Here is a 21357-nt window from a genome sequence, read left to right on the forward strand (position 1 = left end):
GACAGATGCCTGCAGATGGCCCGAAGCAGAAGGGGGGTGAAGAGCCCACGCCAGTGGAAAACAAGGCTTTGTTTGCTGGCACAGCTTCACCAAAGGCTAAAGGCAAGTCTGATGGCCAGGAGCAGGGGGGCAAGCTGCAAAAGCCCACGTCGGTGGAAAACAAGGTTTTGCTTGATGCAAAGGCTGCTCCAAAGGCTAAGGCCAGGTTTATTATTGATTCGGGGTGTACCCATGTCTCAAAGGACCGCCATCTCTTAATCTCCTTCAAGCCTCAAGAAGGTGAGATCCACCTGGCTGACGGAAAGACGTTGCAAATTGCAGGAGAAGGGACTGTGAAACTGGCAAGTCTGCACACTACCATCAAAGATGTAATATATGTTTCAGGCGCTGCAGACAATTTGCTCAGTGTCCCACAGCTGACTGGGCGTGGCTTTGAGATTTCCTTCAAGAGGAGCGTTTGTGTCATCAGAAAAGGCAAAGAGGACATTTTGCATGCAAAGTTTATAGATGGTTTGTTCTGTATAACTTATGATGACAATGGTGCTGTTGTGTCTAATGTTGATTCTTGTTGTGTTGCACAAACTAACAAAGTTCTTCATGCAGGATGCATTCATGATGCACACAGAAGGTTTTGTCACCTCTCTTGGAAGGCACTGGCCAAGATGCCAGAGATGGTTGAGGGTTTGAACATCAAACCCTGTAAGTTTCACATGAAATGTGTATCTTGTGCAGAGAACAAGGTGAAGGTTGCTCCAAAAGGCAAGGAGTCTAGCAGGCAGGCTTCCAAACCCTACCAGCTAGTGCACGCAGACCTGGTTGGTCCACTTGCGCCCTCTTTGGGAGGAGCAAGGTACTTCATGGTTCTAATTGATTCTTTTTCCAGGTACATTCATGTGTTTATGCTCGAGCAGAAATCGCAAGCGTTTCCTAAGTTCAAGGCATTCTGTGCTTGGTTGGAGAATGTTCACGGTAAACGCATTGGTTGTTTGTTTACTGATCGAGGCGGAGAGTTCACTTCTCAGCAGTTTGAAGCTTTCCTGACTGAGAAGGGAATCCAGCATGACCTCTCAGTGCCTAGGTCGCCATGGATGAATGGACTTGCTGAGCGAGCAAACCAAACTTTGCTTCAAGGCCTAAAAACCTTGTTGCATGATGCCAATCTCCCTGATAAGTATTGGGGGGAGGCTCTGTCGAATTTTGTTTACACTTATAATTGCAGATGGTCATCACCTATTGGTTGTACTCCCTATGAGAAGATGTTTGGTAAGAAACCCAACATCAAGCACATGAGAATCTTTGGTTCTGACATGTGGGTACACACCCCACAGAGCAACAAGCTTGGGAAGCGTGGGGCACATGGTTTGTTCATGGGGTACGAAAAAGGTGCATACAGGGTATGGATGACTGACTCTAAGTCCATTAAGTTCACAAAGAGTGTTGAGTACAATCCTAAGTGGGGGGAAAATGTGGGAATTTTCCAGAGTTACCCAGAGGAAGATGAAGATGATGTGAAAAAAGCAGAAGATGCTAAGGAAGCTGAGGAAGCTGAGGATGATGATGATGATGATCAGAGTTCGGATTCCATTTCATTCGGCGGCGCTGCTGCTGATGTCAGCGACAGTGATGACACAGCAGACTACAAGAGTGCAAAGGCCTCATTCAGACCATCTGATGCGTCTGACAATGAACTGGAAGAACCACTGTTCACCATTGGTCACTTTTCTCCTAAGAAGGAGGAGATGAGTCCAGAAGACTTGCGTCTAGTACGCAGATCTGAAAGAGCGACCAAGGGCAGACCTCCAAAGAGATTTGCTGATGAGTTTGCTAAGACAGCAACTGCTGTTCTTAGTAGCTCAGAGAAGGTGTGGGAACCTTCAAGCTTCAAAGAGGTTCAAGAGTTAACCTCTAAAGATGCTGAGCCTTGGCTTAATGCCATGAAGGCTGAAGTTGATTCCTTGAAAAGGAACCAAACTTGGGAACTGGTACCGGTAGTCCCAGGAATGAGACTGGTTGGCAGCAAATGGGTCTTCAAGGCCAAGACAGACCAGAATGGCAAGGTTGTCAGACACAAAGCCAGATTGGTTGCCAGAGGTTTTTCACAGGTACCAGGACAGGATTACCACGAGACCTACTCCCCCACCGTCAAATATGAGAGCATTCGGCTGATGCTCAAGATCGCTGCGGAGGAGATACTGCATGTTTCCCATCATGACATTAATACAGCTTTTTTGTACGGGATTTTGGGGGAGGAGCTGTTTATGCTTCCACCTGATGGGATGCAGATACAGAAGGGAATGGTCTGTAAACTGTGGAAATCCTTATATGGTCTCAAGCAGAGTGCCAGGTGTTGGAACACAAAGCTCACTGAGACATTGCTTTCTCTAGGTTTTCACCATGGCAAAGCTGATCCATGTGTGTTTGTCAAGGAGGAGGGGCAAAACAAACTGTATTGTTTATGTTTTGTTGATGATCTTCTGATGTTTTGGAAGAATCAGGCTGTCTACCAAAGCACCCTAGCTCAGGTGAAGGAGCACTTTGACATGAAGGATCTTGGTGAGGTATCCAACTATCTTTCTCTGCAGGTGGAGAGGGACCAAGCAGGTAATTTTCTGGTACACCAAACACAGAAAATTGCTGATGTATTAACCAGGTTGAATTTGGTTGATGCAAACCCAGCAGACACACCGATGGTGACAGGTTACCAGGTAGACAGTACTGCTGAAGCGTTTTCTGACACAACGCTATACAGATGCTTTCTAGGCAAGTTGAATTTCATTGCTAGATGTTCAAGACCTGACATAGCTGTAAGCACTAACCTGCTTAGCAGACATGCTAACAATCCTACTCTTCAGGATTGGAAAGCTCTGAAGCGCATAGCCCGCTATTTGAAAGGGACTTTGCACTACAGGCTGAGGTTCACCAGTCAGAAGACTGGAGGTCTTGAAATCTTTGCAGATGCAAGTTTTGGAAGTGACACCACGGATGGTACAAGTACTTCTGGAGTATGCTACATGTACAACCACTGCCTGTTTGACTGGTTGTGCAAGAAGCAGACGACAGTGAGCCTAAGTTCCTGTGAAGCAGAACTCAATGCTCTGTCATTTTCACTCATGGATTGTGAATGGTTGATGCAACTGTTTAAGGACATCAGAGTTTCTGTGAAATGTCCTGTACAAGTGTATCAAGACAATAGATCCTGTTTGGCTTTGCTGAACTCAGAGAGTTGCAAGCAAAGGACCAAGTACTTGCAGATTAAGCTACATCGTGCAAGGGAGTGTATTCAGAAAGGACTCATTCAGGTGTCCTACATGCCAGGAAATGAAATTCCTGCTGATCTGTTGTCTAAGGTTGTTAACAGAGAACAACTTAAGGTTTATGTACAGAGGTTGCAATTGGGTTGAACCACAGGTACTACAGGTTACACGGAAAGGGGGAGGATGTTAGGATATTTCCGTTCCACCTTAAAAGGGAGCAGGCTTTGTGAGTCACAGAGTCTGCACATTTCCTGTTCACAGGATGTTTATGTTTTCTGTTGCTTTCGTTTCTCTCTGTGTCGTAGACACTGATGCAGGCAGTCATGTTTTTCTTTGTTCTGATCAACGCTGAATAAAATTTGTAAATAATGCTCTCCTGAGTGCGACTTCTGCTGTGAATTATCTGCTGATAGAGTGTGCATGAGCTCTGGAATGTGGCAAGCTATTTCTAGAAACTCATGTCACTAATTGCTGATACTGCGTGACTACCAGAGGTCGATGGATCGTCCGGCAGCCGGCTTGGGGGCCATGATGGACTTTATCTCCCTGGCAGTATCCCAACAGATGACACCCAACTCTATCTGTTGATGGATGGCCATCCTGACTCGGCCCCAGACACACTGACCAGATGTTTGGAAGCTGTGGCTGGATGGTTACGTGGGAACCGGTTGAAGCTAAATCCTTTGAAGACAGAGGTCCTGTGGCTGGGACGGGACGATATGGGATTGGGGGGGCAACTCCCATATCTTGCAGGGGCGCAATTAGTACCAGCACCGTCCATTAAGAGTTTGGGTGTAATCTTCGACACCTCCCTTTCCATGGAGGCGCAGATTGCAGCTATAACAGAGGCGGCATTTTTCCATCTCCGCCAAGCTAAGCAGTTGGCTCCTTACCTCTCTCGCCCTGACCTAGCCACTGTGATCCACGCGGCGGTCACCTCCAGACTGGATTATTGTAACTCGCTCTACGTGGGGCTGCCCTTGAGACTGACCCAGAAACTCCAGCGGGTGCAGAATGCTGCTGCGAGATCACATTCACCCGGTGCTATACCAGCTGCACTGGCTCCCGGTGGAGTACAGGATCAGGTTTAAGGTGCTGGTTTTAACCTTTAAAGCCCTATACGGCCTAGGACCCTCGTAACTACGGGACCGCCTCTCCTGGTATGTCCCACAGAGAAACTTACGGTCTTCAAATAAAAACATCTTGAAGGTCCCAGGCCACAGAGAGGTTAGGCTGGCCTCAACTAGAGCCAGGGCTTTTTCAGCTGTGGCTCCGATCTGGTGGAACACTCTGTGACAAGAGACTAGGGCCCTGCAGGACTTGACATCTTTCCGCAGGGCCTGCAAGACAGAGCTGTTCCACCAGGCCTTTGGCCAGGGCACAGCCTGATTCCCTCCTTCGGCAATCTTCGCGGAGCTCTGGCCCAATGGTTGCCAATGGTTTGTTTTGAATTAATTTTATAATGAATGATTTTAGGGTGTTGTGTTGTACTGTTTTATTGTTGTTAGCCGCCCTGAGCCCGGCTTCGGCTGGGGAGGGCGGGATATAAATAAAATTAATTATTATTATTATTATTATTATTAGGGGGGATTAAGGATGATATGTTTTTCGATTAAATGTCTTGTTGAAATTCCTAATAAAAAAATATTTAAAATAAAAAAGAGAAAATGGTGAAGAGAGAGATATGGCTGTGTGACCCTTTTACAGGGTCTGTCAGGGTCACACCCATCTGCCTGGTCACACGCAGGGGGAGGATGCTTCAGACCAGGTGTGACAGGAAGTCCTCCTGGCTGGAGTAACATAATAATAATAATAATAATAATAATAATAATAATAATAATAATTTATTATTTATACCCGCCCATCTGGCTGGGCTTCCCCAGCCACTCCGGGCAGCTTCCAACAAAATATTAAAATACAGTAATGCATCAAACATTAAAAGCTTCCCTAAACAGGGCTGCCTTCAGATGTCTTCAGAAAGTCTGGTAGTTGTTGTTCTCTTTGACATCTGGTGGGAGGGCGTCCCACAGGGTGGGCGCCACTACCGAGAAGGCCCTCTGCCTGGTTCCCTGTAACTTGGCTTCTCACAGTGAGGGAACCGCCAGAAGGCCCTCAGCGCTGGACCTCAGCGTCCGGGCAGAACGATGGGGGTGGAGACGCTCCTTCAGATATACTGGACCGAGGCCGTTTAGGGCTTTCAAGGTCAGCACCAACACTTTGAATTGTGCTCGGAAACGTACTGGGAGCCAATGTAGGTCTTTCAAGACCGGTGTTATATGGTCTCGGAGGCAGCTCCCAGTCACCAGTCTGGCTGCCGCATTCTGGATTAGTTGTAGTTTCCGGGTCACCTTCAAAGGTAGCCCCACGTAGAGCGCATTGCAGTAGTATTTCTGTCTTGTCAGGATTCAATCTCAATCTGTTAGCCGCCATCCATCCTCCAACCGCCTCCAGACACTCACACAGGACCTTCACCGCCTTCACTGGTTCTGATTTGAAAGAGAGGTAGAGCTGGGTATCATCCGCATACTGATGAACACCCAGGCCAAACCCCCTGATGATCTCTCCCAGCGGCTGCATGTAGATGTTGAAAAGCATGGGGGAGAGAACAGAACCCTGAGGCACCCCACAAGTGAGAGCCCAGGGGTCTGAACACTCATCCCCCCCCCACCACTTTCTGAACACGGCCCAGGAGGAAGGAGCGGAACCACTGTATGACAGTGCCCCCAGCTCCCAGCCCCTCAAGACGGTCCAGAAGGATGTTATGGTCATCCAGCAGAACTAGGAAACAGCTCTCACCTTTGTCCCTAGCCTGCCGGAGATCATCAACCAGTGCAATCAAGGCAGTTTCAGTCCCATGATGAGGCCTGAATCCAGACTGGAAGGGATCCAAATGGTCCTCTTCTTCCAGGCGTGCCTGGAGTTGTTCAGCAACCACTCGCTCAATCACCTTGCCCAAGAATGGAAGATTTGAGACTGGGCGATAGTTGGCCATTGTGGCCGCATCTAAAGATGGTTTTTTAAGAAGCGGTTTAACAACCGCCTCTTTCAGCGGGTCTGGGAAGGCTCCCTCACGGAGGGAAGCATTCACCACCCCATGTAGCCCATCGTCCAGCCCTTCCCGGCTAGCTTTTATAAGCCAGGATGGGCAAGGATCAAGGAGACAGGGGGTTGGTTTCACTCGTCCAAGCAGCCTGTCCACATCATCGGAGGTAACAGATTGGAATTGATCCCACGCAATTTGACTAGACATAGCTCTAACACTCTCCCGCTCCGGCTCTGCTCCCACGGTGGCGTCTACCTCTTCCCGAATCTAAGTGACTTTATCTGCAAAAAACTTTGCGAAATCATTGCAGGAGATCATGTGGCCCGTACTGGGCCCCGATGTAGCAGGTGGTTCCGCTAAATTGCGAACCACCTGAAAAAGTCTCCTGCTGCTATTTTCTGCAGATGCAATAGAGGCGGTGAAGAAAATCTTCTTCGCCGTCGCTACCGCCACTTGGTAGGCTCGACATTGAGCTCTAATCCGTGTCCGGTCAGCTTCAGAATGGGTCATCCACCACTGGCGCTCTAGCCGTCTCAACGATTGTTTCATTGCCCTCAGATCCGTGGAAAACCACGGGGCTGTTCGGGCTCCATGCAATCGGAGAGGGCGCTTCGGAGCCAAACAGTCAATAGCTCTGGTTAACTCCACATTCCAGCGGGCCACCAGGGAATCAGCTGAAAGGCCATCAACATGGGATAAAGCATCCCCTACCACTCTCTGGAAACCATTTGAATCCATTAAGTGGCGGAGGCGGACCATCCAAATCGGTCCCACCTCCTTGCAGAGGGGAAGGGTCGCGGAGAAGTCCAGTTGCACCAGGAAGTGATCTGACCATGGCACTTCTTTCATTTCACTTTTACTTAGTGTCAGATCACCAACATCCATAGAGGTAAACACCAGGTCCAAGGCATGTCCGTGGCTATGGGTTGGGCCAGACTTATTCAGGGACAGCCCCATGGAGGACATGCTTTCCACGAAGTCCCGAGCGGCCCCTTGTAAGGTCGTGTCGGCATGGATGTTAAAATCCCCTAGGACAACCAAACTAGGTGTCTCCAGGAGATCATTCGCCACAACCTGAAGCAGCTCAGGCAGGGAATCCTTGGTGCAGCGGGAAGGTCGGTACACCAAAAGGAATCCTGTACCGCCCCTATTGCCCAACTTCCAGAACATGCACTCAGAGAACTGGGTCTTCCCAATAGGACGCCTGGTGCAAACTAATGACTTCCTAAAAATCACTGCAACCCCCCCTCCCCGCCCACAAGGCCTGGGTTGCTGTGCATAAGAGAAACCTGGTGGACAAGAAGCGGCAAGGACAGGCCCATCTGCTTCATCCAACCAAGTCTCTGTTACACATGCCAGGTCAAGTCCTCCACCCATGATCAAGTCATGGATGGCAGTGGTCTTATGAATCATTGAGCTGGCATTGCACAGCAACACCTTCAGGTCATGTGGGTATCCCTTGCTGATTCTAGTATCCGTCCGGTCAGGACCAGACCCGGAGGCAGGGATAGTCCTCAGACAATGACTAAACCTGCCTCGTCTGTAATGACATGGTCTGGTCTTAGCGTAACTCCTCCTCCTACGCGTGATCACTGAGAACGGTTGTCCCAGCGCATCCCCCTCTGTGGAACATTCCCCAGCCATTTTGTTGGCTGGGACCCACTCCCCGGCAGCCCTGACCCCTCCCTTTAAGAACAAAATAAAACCTTAAAACAAAAACAAAACAAAAAACAAAACAAAACCCAGAAAATAATAAAACGATACAAACAAAAAACTGTAAAAATTACAAATCCATCAAAATCAAACAAATTCCCAAGCCCAACCAAACATCCATTCCACCCCCCCCATACAAAAAAGTCAAAAGGGAAAGGAAATTTTTTTAACATTTTAAAAAGAACTCCGCGCCCCCTCCGGGTCCTCCTGGGCAGCAGCAGCAGCAGTGACAGCAACTGTCCTTGTGAGGCCTGCCAGGCCCCACCCTGGGCCAGGTGGTGAGTGGCAGGAGAGGGGCCCTCCGGCACTCACACAGGGGAGTCCGCCTGGGCAGCACAGCAGTAGCAGTCCTTTTGAGGCCTGTCAGGCCCCGCCCTGGGCCAGGTGGTGAGTGGCAGGAGAGGGGCCCTCCGGCACTCACACAGGGGAGTCCTCCTGGGCAGCACAGCAGTAGCAATCCTTTTGAGGCCTGTCAGGCCCCGCCTTGGGCCAGGTAGTGAGTGGCAGGAGCAGGGCCCTCAGGCACTCACGCAGGTGAGTCCTCCTCTGTGTGTGTCCACGCTGGGCAAACAGGAAGTGTTGTATTTGGCTGCTTATGTTACATCCCACAGAGAACTAGTGAGTAAGAGATGACACGATTAAAATATATAAAATGTGCATCCCATGGAGAAAGTGGGCAGAGAAATCATTTTCTCCCTCTCTCATGGCACCCAAACATAGGATATCCAATGAAGCCGAAAGTTGGAAGAGTCAGGCAAAATAAAGTCCTTCTTCACATACCACATAGTTAAACTGCGGAGCTCACCCACACAGGGGGCAGTGATGTCCACCAACTGGGATGGCTTTAAGAGAGGACTGGAGAAACGCTTGGAAAGCAAAGCTCGCAATGGCTGCTAACCACAATGGCCATGTTCTGCCTCCACAATCGGAGGCAGTAATGCTTCTGAAGACCACCTGATGGGAATCGCAGGAGGAAAGAGTTGCTCTCAAGCTTGGATCCTGCTTCTGGGTTTCCCTCTGGGGTATCTGGTTGGCCCCTGTCAGAAGTGGACAGAGGAGCCATTGGCTTCATCCAGCAGGCTCTTAATATGTTCTTATGTCTGAATTAGTTTGCAGCCAGCCTTGTGCCCAGTGCCAGATTTACATATAAGCTAAACAAGCTATAGCTTAGGGCCCCACTCTTTTGGGGGCCCCAAAAAAATTTAAAGGGAAAAAACCTGGATGTATATTTCCAAAATATGAGATAAAAAACAAATAAAATAAAACCTATGTACAGTTAGAGCTTAATAATTATTTCACTATTAATATACTTCTTCTTAATTGTATTTCAGTTCAACAATTACTTTGATAAAATACATATTTTGTTATGTGCAAATGACTTGAGATACCTATTAGGTCCATGAAGTACCATATAGCATATATTTGTTAAGTTGTGGGTGAACATATCAGACGACACAGCGATTCTTCAAACAGCTCTTGTTTATTCACAGGCCATAACAGAACTGGGCTGAAGGGTTCAGCCAACCTGCTTATATAGAGCTCAACTACAAGGCAACAGTAACAACTTTCTGTAACTATCCAATCACTGAACGTCACTTTCAATTCCTTATTTGCATATGTGGACCTGAGTGAAAACTATCTACAGTACCCCCCTGCTGGCCCAGGGTGAGAACTTCGGTACATAACAATATTCAACACAAAAAATAGCGACAATTTGTTGTTGACAAAGGACAGCTGGACATATAAAGGGCCCCATTACCTTCAGGAGCTTAGGGCCTCATCAAACCTAAATCCGGCCCTGCCTGTGCCTACATGAAAGCATGTAAGCCACATTGTCCTATCGCTGCAGGAGTGAAGAAGCTTTTTCAGCCCGGGGGCCAACTTTCCTTCTGGTTAGCCTTCTGAGGGCCACATGCCAGTAGCGTGCGAGGCCAGAGGCAGAAGTAGGTGGAGCAACTACTATAAATAATTGCCTTTGTGCGGTAGGTTAGTTCCTACACACTCTCACACACACTGCTCTGGTGCTCAGGTCCTGCTCGAGAGTTCCCCACTGGGGCATCTGATTGGCCACTGTGGGAACAGGAGGCATGGCTAGATGGACCATTGGCCAGGGGTGCCAACTTAAATAAAATATTGTGGGGGGGCAGGTAAGCCCCACCTTGCATAACTGATCACATGATGCAGTGTGCACACACCATTTGAATGGGAATGTCCATCGACTTTGTGGAGGCCTGGCCCCTCAAATATTTTATTGTGGTGGCCGAAACCCCCATGGCCCCTAGGAGTAGGCCCCTGTGCCTTTGGCCTGACCCAGCAGCCAAAGAACAGCTCTTCTCAGCCTGTTCTCAAGTAGGCTGTGCTTTCTTAAGCCTCAGGATTTCAGGCTATTGTAACAGGCCATTTTCAGCCTGCAGGTTAGAGCTGGGTCACAGCAATGATCTGCAGCCACAAATGGCCTCCTATTTAACACCCTCTTAAGTGTTTTAGACTACAAGTCCCATCAGCTCCAGCCAGCATGGCCAATGAGAGTTGTAGTCCAACAACGTTTTGAAGATCAGCCAGGATGGTGACGTTTGACACAGGTGCCACAAGAGGGCGCCGTGTGGAAGAGGAGATATTGAGTTCTTTGGTTTTGCAAATTTATCTTGAGCTATGATAAGAAAATAACATTGATTGCAGATAAAAAAATGCACAGATTATACTCAAGGGCACAGTGCATAACTTACTTATCTTCACAAAAAGAGGAAAGTCCCCCTGCCAAGCGAGCATTTTTCTGAGGCTAAGCCGCAGCAGGAACATATTGTTGTTGCCCCAATTACTTATAAAGTGGATGGGGGGGTGGTAAGTGGGAAGAAGAGATCTTGGGTACAAAACAGGGTGAGCATTGCTGAGGTGATGCAGAGTCTGTTGCTGAAAGTCCTCTTTCACCTGATGCCGGCAGTCAGGCTACTCTGTTAGGGCAGACCTACCAAGTGAAATGTTGAGCAGAATTCTGTCCCCCCCCCCCCCACTGTTAGACTAAAAGACTAACAACGCATGAATTGGAAAAAAACTTGTGTCATGTGGTATTACTTAATTTCTAAATTTGTTATGGGGTTAAGCGTTATTGGGCCCACACATGTAGAAGCTCTTTCCCTGCTCATAGATGTGCAGGGATGTTTATAAATGAGAAAAGAGTGGCACTCTTGTGTGGGGAAGGGGTTGTATTCAGGAGAGCCTCTCGCCTCCCCTTCCTTGCCGCAACTGCTGCCAACTGAGTCCGACTTGACGGTTAGATATATGCTCTTAGGCTCCACTTCTTCTGGGTCCAAATGCCAGAGGAATTCCTTTGAGGGGAAACTCACAGGCTTCCACATCAGTTTTCCTATCACACTCTCTTCTCCTGCATTTCCACACGTGATCTTTCCTTTCCCATGAGTTTTGAAGGTGAGCCTCTCCAACTGTCTTTTAAATGGGTGGACTGTTTGGCTGCTGAACAGGTTAGACATTTCCTTGCAGGAAGCCCAATATTTTCTAAGATGACACTACACTTGACCCTTTGCTCCCCAGCAGTAGAAGTGCGCTGTGTGTCTCTTGACCGAGTAAGAGCTGATGACTGAACCAAGACACTCCAGACCAGACTGAAGTCCCAACGGAAGAAGTGGAGAGAGTGAGAGGTGGAGAGGGGATTTATTTATTTTTAATGTATTGCATTTATATGCCACTTTTCTTGATTCTCCCCCTCCTCATTTGGTCCCCACAACAACCCTGTGAAGTAGGTTAAGCTGAGAGGCAGTGACTGGCCCCCAAGGTCACCCAGAGAGCTTCATGGTTGAGCGGGAATTCGAACCCTGGTCTCTTTCAGATACTAGTCCAACACTCTAACCCCTGCACCCAATTGTGGGGATGCAACAGAAAAATAGCACCCTTGTGCAAGATTGTGCAAGAGGAAGCATCTGCTGACTTGTTCCCCTCACTCGCCTGGGTCACTGACAAGCTGCCTAACCACAAAGCTTACGCAGCTGTCATGCTGTCTGGAGTTATGTCCTGGTAGAGAATAGTTATTCTAAGAAATGCAAACCCTAGCTGTTTTCCACCCGAGTGCTACACGTGTATATGCAACATGATGTAATGTGCGCAAGGCTAATAAACATGCAAGGCTGCTGGGAGAGAGAGCTCACTCCTTGCTTAAACCTTCACCCATGACTCTTCGTCATTTTTTCTCCGCACCTGGTGGGCTGGTTCCCCGACACCCAATGTCAGCAACCTAAGGTCCATGGGCCGGAAGTGGCCCACGAAGGCCGTTTAACTAGCCCACAAGTCACCCCCAAACCAAGCCGCCCACTCAGTGAGTCCCCACGTGCTGTGCTAAACCGGCGCAGTGTGGCGCGGGGACTCTCTTCCGCAGCTTGTTTACCGGTAACCTCCTCTGGCTGACATCCCGGACAGACCAGGGAGATTTTGATAGGCGCCATTTTCCCAGCGTGGGTAAATGCACACCCCCTCCTCCTGCGTCCCTAGCAGCGAAAGGAGACAGTCAGAAACATCTATTTACATTTTTTTATTTCTGACTTTACAGCACTACAGAAAAACATGTCCAATCAATTCAGTTCTGACAAACTTCCTGTACATACGCAAACGGAAGGTTTCAAATTACACTCTTCACAGAGCTCTGAGAAGCCTGTGAACTTCTGGGAATCTTCTTTCCCACAGCTAGCCGCATCTTGTGATGTCAACAAACTGGCTGTCTGCAGCTTCGATGTTCTCATATACTGACATCCTCCCCCATATGAATCATCGTTAGCTGCGGACAAAGCTTGGTCCAGAGAAGAAAACAAACAGTTGTTATACATGTAACAATCCCCTGTTGTTTCAATTTCCCCACTTCTTTTTATTTCGGTCCTGGAGGTTCTGCTGAATATGATTAGAAGGGACCAGATGGTTAAAGGTATACAAGTCGGAATTAAACACTATAAATTGAGAGCATTTGCAGATGACTTAGTATTGACGTTACAGGAGCCAGAATCTAGTACTAAAAGGGTTTTAGAACTGATTCAAGAATTTGGTCAAGTGGCAGGATTTAAGTTGAACAAGTCAAAAACCAAGGTTCTAGAGAAAAATTTAACACCGTTTGAAAGAGAGAGGTTTCAGAATGAGACAGGCTTAACAGTGGTTAAGAAAGTTAAATACCTGGGGATTAACATGACAGCAAAAAATGGGAATTTATTTAAAGATAACTATGAAAAATGTTGGTCAGAAGTGAAAAAAGATTTAGAAATTTGGTCAAATTTGAAGCTTTCACTGCTAGGCCGTATTGCTGCGATAAAGATGAATGTATTGCCCAGAATGTTGTTTTTGTTTCAAACTTTGCAGATCGTGGACAAAATGGATTGTTTCAAGAGGTGGCAGAAAGATATTTTTAAATTTGTCTGGCAGGGCAAGAAACCCAGAATAAAATTTAAAATACTAACGAATGCAAAGGAAAGAGGCGGATTTGCCCTGCCAGACCTTAAACTGTACTATGAATCAGCAGCTTTTTGCTGGTTGAAAGAATGGCTACTTCTTGAAAACACTGATATTTTGGATCTAGAAGGTTTTAATAATGTATTTGGATGGCATGCATATTTATGGTATGATAAGGTCAAAGCACATAAAGCATTTAAAAACCACATTGTCAGGAAAGCGCTGTTTAATGTTTGGATAAGATATAAGGATTTGCTAGAAAATAAAACCCCAAGGTGGCTGTCACCAATGGAAGCGAAAGCCTTGAAAAAGGTCAATATGGAGGTCAAATGGCCGAAATATTGGGAAATTTTGGAACAAGACGGAGATAGATTGAAATTGCAGAGTTTTGAAAAACTAAAAAACAAAGTGTGAGACTGGCTTCATTATTATCAAATAATGGAGGTATTTAAATTGGACAGCAAAATTGGCTTCCAGGTGGAAAGATCCAAATTAGAAACAGAATTGTTAGAACCCAAGACTAAGAATTTGTCAAGAATGTATAACTTGCTGCTGAAATGGAATACTCAGGATGAAACGGTAAAATCGGCTATGATTAAATGGGCACAGGACGTTGGACATAACATTATGTTTGCTGACTGGGAACAGTTATGGACCACAGGTATGAAATTTACGGCATGTAATGCCTTAAGAGAGAATATTATGAAAATGATATACAGGTGGTACATAACCCCAGTCAAGCTTGCAAAAATCTACCACTTGCCCGACAACAAATGTTGGAAATGTAAAGAAACTGAAGGTACATTTTTTCACCTTTGGTGGACGTGCCCAAAGATTAAGGCTTTCTGGGAAATGATATATAATGAATTAAAAAAGGTATTTAAGTATACCTTCCCTAAGAAACCAGAGGCCTTTCTCCTGGGCATTGTTGGCCAAATGGTGTTAAAAAAGGATAGAACTTTCTTTATGTATGCAACAACAGCAGCAAGAATACTCATCGCAAAGTATTAGAAGACACAAGAACTTCCCACGCTGGAGGAATGGCAGATGAAACTTATGGACTATATGGAACTAGCTGAAATGACTGGTAGAATCCGTGACCAGGGAGAAGAGTCGATGGAGGAAGACTGGAAGAAATTCAAAGACTATCTTCAGAAACACTGCAAAATTAAGGAATGTTAGAGTGATGTTGGACTGAAAACAAGTGGTTTCCAGCTGCACAGGTTAAAGTTAAGGATAGATTAAGATTAAAGATTAAGATTAAAGATGTTTAAAGAAATGGAAATTTGATATTAAAAGGGAAAACTTTAAAGTTATATGATATTAAGATCAAGGATTAGGTTTAAAAAAGTTGAAGTTATATATTTCAACATTTTATTAAATTAAAGATAGGGATTAAAAAAGTGGAAAAGAAACTGCTGGACAAATAATGTGAACTAGAATACAAAAGAGGGAGGTATGAGGAAGTCTAGAAAATAAGTAATTTAAAATTGGAAATGGAAAAGAGAGTTTGTTTTTAATTGTTGTGTTTTGTGTTTTTATTGTTAAGTTTTGTATTGTTTTTTTTTGTGTGTGTGTGTGTTTTTGTTTTGTTGTTTAAAACTTTAATAAAAAATTATAAAAAACAAACAAACAATCCCCTGTTGTTTCAGTTCCACCCTTGGAACTACCCGCCACTGGTTTCACCAATGTAACTCTCTGGTTGTCTGTTTTCCAAGGAATGAGTGCTTCTGCATTACCTTGGCTAGGGATTGTAGTGTTACGCTTAGCAACTCCCTGTTGTGTCTTTGTCTCTGACTTAGACATACCCTGAACCTGGCTTGAGTTGTCAACAATAGTAATACATGCAACAGCTGAACTAGCAAACTCTTGAGAATACCTCTTGGGTGGTCCGCTCTTTGTGATTCTCTCAGACCTGCGTATGAGGTGCTGATCCTCTTTGCTGACTGGTTCAGTCTCAGGACTTTTTGGAGAACCAGTTCCAATAGTAAACAGTGGTTCATCCTTAACCTGTGAAGGTCTAGCCATCGTGTGTGAACGTCTCTCAATGACTGTGTCAACAGAGCTTCCTGAGCTTTCTGTGTCACTCTCAGTACCACTATAATCTGAAAAATCAGAATCATCATCTGAATTGTCATCAGTGGGAAACATGTGAAAAATTACTCTCTCCTGTCCAGGAGCACTCTCTAGAAATTTTGTGAGAACCACCTGACCAGATTCAGACAAAATTATTCTGTAGAAACCCTTTTCATAACCCACAAAAATGCCTCTGGCATTCTTCACCCCATCTGGAGTTTCCGTCCTGATTTGAGATCCAAAAACCCTAAAATGTGAGACAGAAGGTTTTCTGTGGAACAGCTTCTCAAAAGGAGAACATTCCATACCTTTTGAAACCTTTCTCACCCAAGTGTAACAAAAACAAGATAAAGATTCAGCACAAAACTCATGTGGCAAGTGTGAACTCAGCAATTGTGCGTTCATGCCATTCTGCAACTCCTTGTTCACTTTTACACACACAGTTTTGTTCCATGCAGCTTCTGAAACAGCAACCTTGTGCTCTATCCCTTGCTTCTCAAGGAAATCCTGAAAATCCTGTGAAAGAAAAATTGGCTTCTTATCAGTGAAAAGAAAATCAATATTAGCATCATGAACATTCTTAACCTTATCACAAAACTCCTTAAACCTTTCTAAGGTTTCTCTGGGACTCTGCAAAATGTAAATCCATACATAATGAGAGAAATGATCAATAAATACAAGGTAGTACTTTGCATTGCCTCTAGATGGTGCTAGAGGACCAATTACATCAGCATACACTCGCTGAAAAACACTGTTAATCTTTGTTGCCTTTCCTCTTGTGTCTTCTTTCGAGATACCTGCAAGAGAAAGCATTTTAGATTCACATGCTGTACACATTTTATAATCATTTTCATCAAAAGTCAACAGATACAGTCCGTCTTTCTCTCTGGCAGAAAGATACAGCTCTCCATCTTTGTAGATTTTGCAACTTTCCTCATCATAGGACAACACCAGTTTCTTTTTAGTGATTTGAGATACACTCAACAGATTGTATTTTAAATCAGGAACAAAATAAACATTGTTTATAGTCAAGTTCAGGCTTTCTAGGTAAACAGTTCCGATCCCGGTTGCTTCCATTTCCTGACCGTTGGCCAGTTTCACAGTGAAGCATTGCTTCTCAAACGTAGAAAACAGTTACCGGCATGATGCCTTGTGTTGCGTGCAACCTGTGTCTACAATAAATGCGTTCTCCACAGATGATGTGGCTTTTAGCGACATCAAAGCCATAGCTGGTTTTGCCTGGGACTGGGTACGACCTTTGTTTGAAGCCTCAGGCTTTACAGAGCTCCCTCTAGCTCCTTTCTCCTGACGTGATGTGTCCTGACAAACAGCGTTCAGAGCTACAGCTTTTTCCTCTGTAGCAATTGTAGTGGGGGTGCTTGATTTCCGAGCTTCACTCCCCCCATCAGCTACAGCCATTGCAGCAGTAACAGGGTCATCAACAGTAACAGCAGCAACAGTCCCTTCACTTCCTTGTTGTGGCTCAAAGCTCCTCCCAGCTTTCGATGAGCTTTCAAGAATCTGGCCAGCTTCAACTTGGCTCTCCCCCTTTGGTGCAACCAACTCTCGGTCCTTGCTTCCCACCCCAGCTTCACAAGCTTTCCGGAGTGACTCCCAAGCGACCCTTGGTTCTTCGGCACCCTTTAGGACTGGCACAAGATAAGCTTCCACATTTTCAGCCAAAATTCTGAGCACACGCTGCTTCAATTCACTTTGGACTGCAGCCTTCTCCCCCTGTGCTTGTACAGCAACAGGCTGTGGGGTTTGGACTAAGTCCCATAACTGCTCTCCCACCAGCAGGTATTCCATTGCAAAACACCATTCTAGCCAATTTGGGCTATTCAGTTTTTGAGAGAACAGAGCCATCTTTAATCCCAAGCTGCAGCTTTCAGCTACAAGGTGGAAAATCCAAAAGTCTATTGGGCTGTTTACTAGCTGCTTGCACTTGACAGTCAGCCCAGCTGCTTGGAAATTCCCTTCCAAGAATCTGTAAACAACAAGCCCTCGCTGCAATTCCAACAGCAATCAGCTTAGCTTTCGCTTTGGAAGCTTTTGTCTCACGTCTTGGAAGCTTACTTGCTCATAAATGTTCTCAAGAAGTACTCACGTCTTGTCGCTTAGCAACGGAACTTGGCAGGCGACGGCAGAACTTTATCAGTTTCTCTGGAATGCGAAGTATGTGGCTTCTCTCCGCTCTGTTTTATCCAAAACAGGAGCCTTTTCTCAGTGAACCGAAGAAGATTTCAATTCGCGTTCACCATCCAGCCATAAATCAGCAATCGCAGAGGTCCGTGGATCGTTGCTTATCAGCAAAAAAAGTCTCCCACCTGGGGCTTCAGCCATCATTAGCAGTGCTTCACAGTCTCAGCCATCCGCCGTGCTACCACTTGTTGTAGCAACCATCCTCTGCTACCACTTGTTGGTTTACAAGCCCCCTCCAGAGAGGCTGGCCCCTCACACTGTCCTTGGAGCTTGTTTACCGATAACCTCCTCTGGCTGACATCCCGGACAGACCAGGGAGATTTTGATAGGCGACATTTTCCCAGTGTGGGTAAATGCACACCCCCTCCTCCTGCGTCCCTAGCAGCGAAAGGAGACAGTCAGAAACGTCTACTTACATTCTTTTATTTCTGACTTTACAGCACTACAGAAAAACATGTCCGATCAATTCAGTTCTTCTAGCAAGTCTGACAAACTTCCTGTACATACGCAAACGGAAGGTTTCAAATTACACTCTTCACAGAGCTCTGAGAAGCCTGTGAACTTCCGGGAATCTTCTTTCCCACAGCTAGCCGCATCTTGTGATGTCAGCAAGCTGGCTGTCTGCAGCTGCGATGTTCTCATATACTGACAGTCCATGTGCTGGTAACCTTGGGGCTGGGCTACTGCCATGCACTCTGTGTGGGGCTGCCCTTGGGCCCAGTGTGGAAGCTGCAGATGGTGCAGGATGTGACGTCCAGATTGCTCGTGGGGTGACCTGGCCAACAATATGTGACACCCTTGTTAAAACAGCTGCACTGGCTGCCCATCTGCTACCAAGCCAGGTTCAATGTCCTTGAAAAAATTTACAAAGTCCTGATCAACTTTGGTTCAGCGAACCTCAGGGATCGCCTGAACTCTTATATTCCAGCTCAGCCATTAAGATAATCTGCAGGCACATTGCTGGTCATTTCATAAGATGGGGAGGCTCATCTGACAACAAGAAACCAGCCATTTAGTGTCAAGGGCTGGTCCTGTGGAACACTCTGCCACTAGAGATTCAGCGGGCGCCTTCTGTGCCAACCTTTTGAACACCTGCTGAAAGCTTTTTTATCTTCTATTGCTTATGCAGGCAGCTAAGAATATGCCTTCCCACAGTAGCTATCTGGTTTTAACTTTTTAAATATGGTTTCATGTGGTTTTTATTGTATGCGCAATTGCTCTGCCTACTTTTGCCTCTGGCCTCATCCAGCAACCGTACCTGAAGGTTATCCAGAAGGGATTGAAAACGTTTCCACACCCCTGACTTCCTGGTTGGTCACGTGGTTATGGCAGTCGAGAGTTCTTTCGGCTGAAAGAACTCCAGCACTTTGAAGAAGGGAGAGACTGTGAGAGCGACACAGTTTCCCATTAAAAACCTCAGATCGGGCGTTCTGAGGACTTGGTTATCTGGCAGATGCCTTTTCTGCGACTCCCCCATTCCCCGGTAAGCTCGTAAGAGCCCCGAGAGTGAGTGGGGTGGAGGCGCGGCACAGCGGCACTGCTCTCTTCAAAGCTGCGAAGCTCCGAGACTGGCAACCATCAGTGACCAATTCCTCCATAAAAAGAATAAGCAATACGGAACTCTAAGTACTCCTAAATCATTCTTAGAACCATCTGGGAAGATAAGGGAGACACTGAAAACAGAGGTCGCTCCCCTTCTGTTGAACAAATTATATCGGCGTGCAAAGACCGAAGCCTAAAAAGCAAAGGAAATCCTTTAAAACTGGAAGCAAGTTTGCCCCTCTCCCTCCTTTGGGAACATAGGGGTGTGTGAATGATTTATTTCAATTGGAAACTTGCCAAATAAGACTGAGATATCCTCTTCTGGCAGCGGATCATCTGAGAGGGAAGGCCTGTTTCCATAGCGATTTTTTAATGGAAGTGAAAAATTTAATCTCTTCCTTCACTGAACAGCTTATAAATTGTCCTGCACTGACTAATAATGTTTTAAACAGATAAAATTTGTCTTACTTCCTCTCAAGAAAGAGAGTTTTGGATAAACTTCTCTCTGCCATATTTTTCGTTGTGATTAAAGCAGTTTTAAAGACTGAGGAAGCTGTTTCAGATTTGGCTGGTGGAAAGGAAAGAAACTGTTTCTCTCCATTGTTCTGGCAGCTGTGTGATTGACCTTGACATTTTTTAGTTATGACTTCAGAAAAAGAAAGGCCTAGACGTGGCTCTAAAGCACCAACGCAATTTGAGGAGTCGGTATTGTCAGCGTTAAACGACATTAAAGAAGGATTGGACCGCAATACAGGCGCTGTAAATAAACTGGAAGAAAGGATTGACCATTTAAGCTGCGAGTTGTCAAAGAGCAAATTAATACACATGATGAAAGATTGACACAATTGGAGAATGTCAGGGTCCAGGACCTGAAACATTTGCAACAGGAAAATGCAATAGCTGTATCTTATTTACAGCTGGCCGAGAAACAATCTCATCTGAGATTGAAAGGATTTCCTAATCTGGAACAGGATCAAGATAAACCCAGAGAATGTGTGATAAGACATTTTGTTGAATTCTGGGATCTGAAAAAAGAGGAAGTTGAAGATTGGGTGGAGAAAGCTTATAGATTTGGACCTAAAAAAGAGACCAAAATAACTTATGATTGTATTGTGGTCTTTAAGACCAAGGAACAAAGAGATATCATCTTGGGATATCACTATAAAAAAGGCCTCAAAGTGTCTGATAGATCGGTGGTCCTTTTCAAGGAAATTCCTAGGTACTTTCTGAATTTGAGATCCCAGTACAAGGACCTGACAGATATTCTGAAGAGAAAGAACATCTTTTTTAGGTGGGAATTTCCAGAGGGCCTATCCTTCAAATTTGAAGGAAGGAAGCAAAAGATTAAGAACCTTGAGAAGGATAGATTTATGCAGAAGCACTTGGTAGAACTTGGGTTGCAAACTCCACAGCTGCGAGGAGCGGAGGCAGCCTCCTCGTAAATAGACAATATGGCGTTGATAATTTATTCATGGAATGTGCATGGCAAGAACATGCCACAAAAAAAGGAAAACAAATTATCACATTTTGGAGAAACAAAATTTGGACATAACTTGTCTACAGGAAACCCACATTACAAGACTACATAGAAAAATTTTAATAAATAAAAGATTGGGCCAAGAGTTTATTTCCTCTGACAAAGTTAAAAAAAGAGGAGTGGTTTTCTATATTAAAGATAAATGGAATCCAAAATTTGCTTTCAAAGATGAGGAAGGAAGATACACTGCAGTTGAAATTTCAGCACAAGGCGAGAAATATTTGTTATTAGGAATCTATGCACCGAATGATGGCAAAGCAGAATTTTTTAGGAACCTGGAAGCAAGTCTGCTGGAATACATGGATTATAAAATTATTTTGATGGGGGACCTGAATGGAGTTGCATCTACTTTGATGCACAGAACTCAGAGATCAAAGATTACGAACTCTGGCAGGTTACCGAAGACTTTCTTTGACTTAACCGAAAAATTTGATCTGTCAGATATATGGAGAATTAGAAATCCAATGGAAAGAGACTTCACTTTTTTTACAGATGCAAATCAAGTATTTTCGCGAATAGACTAACTATGGATATCCAGAGACTTGGTT

General features: G+C 45.5%; 1 long non-coding RNA gene and 1 pseudogene across 3 annotated transcripts in view; one reads left to right on the plus strand and one right to left on the minus strand.

Moving 5' to 3' along the window:
• Positions 1–21357, plus strand: part of LOC308467690 (adhesion G protein-coupled receptor D2-like) — a 634294-nt pseudogene that overhangs the window by 57134 nt on the left and 555803 nt on the right. The window lies entirely within an intron of this gene.
• LOC308467817 overlaps positions 1–21357 on the minus strand; it is a 466381-nt gene that overhangs the window by 632 nt on the left and 444392 nt on the right. The window lies entirely within an intron of this gene.

This window comes from Podarcis pityusensis (genome assembly GCF_964106645.2).
Source record: "Podarcis pityusensis genome assembly, chromosome: W".
NCBI classification, from domain to species: Eukaryota; Metazoa; Chordata; class Lepidosauria; order Squamata; family Lacertidae; genus Podarcis; species Podarcis pityusensis.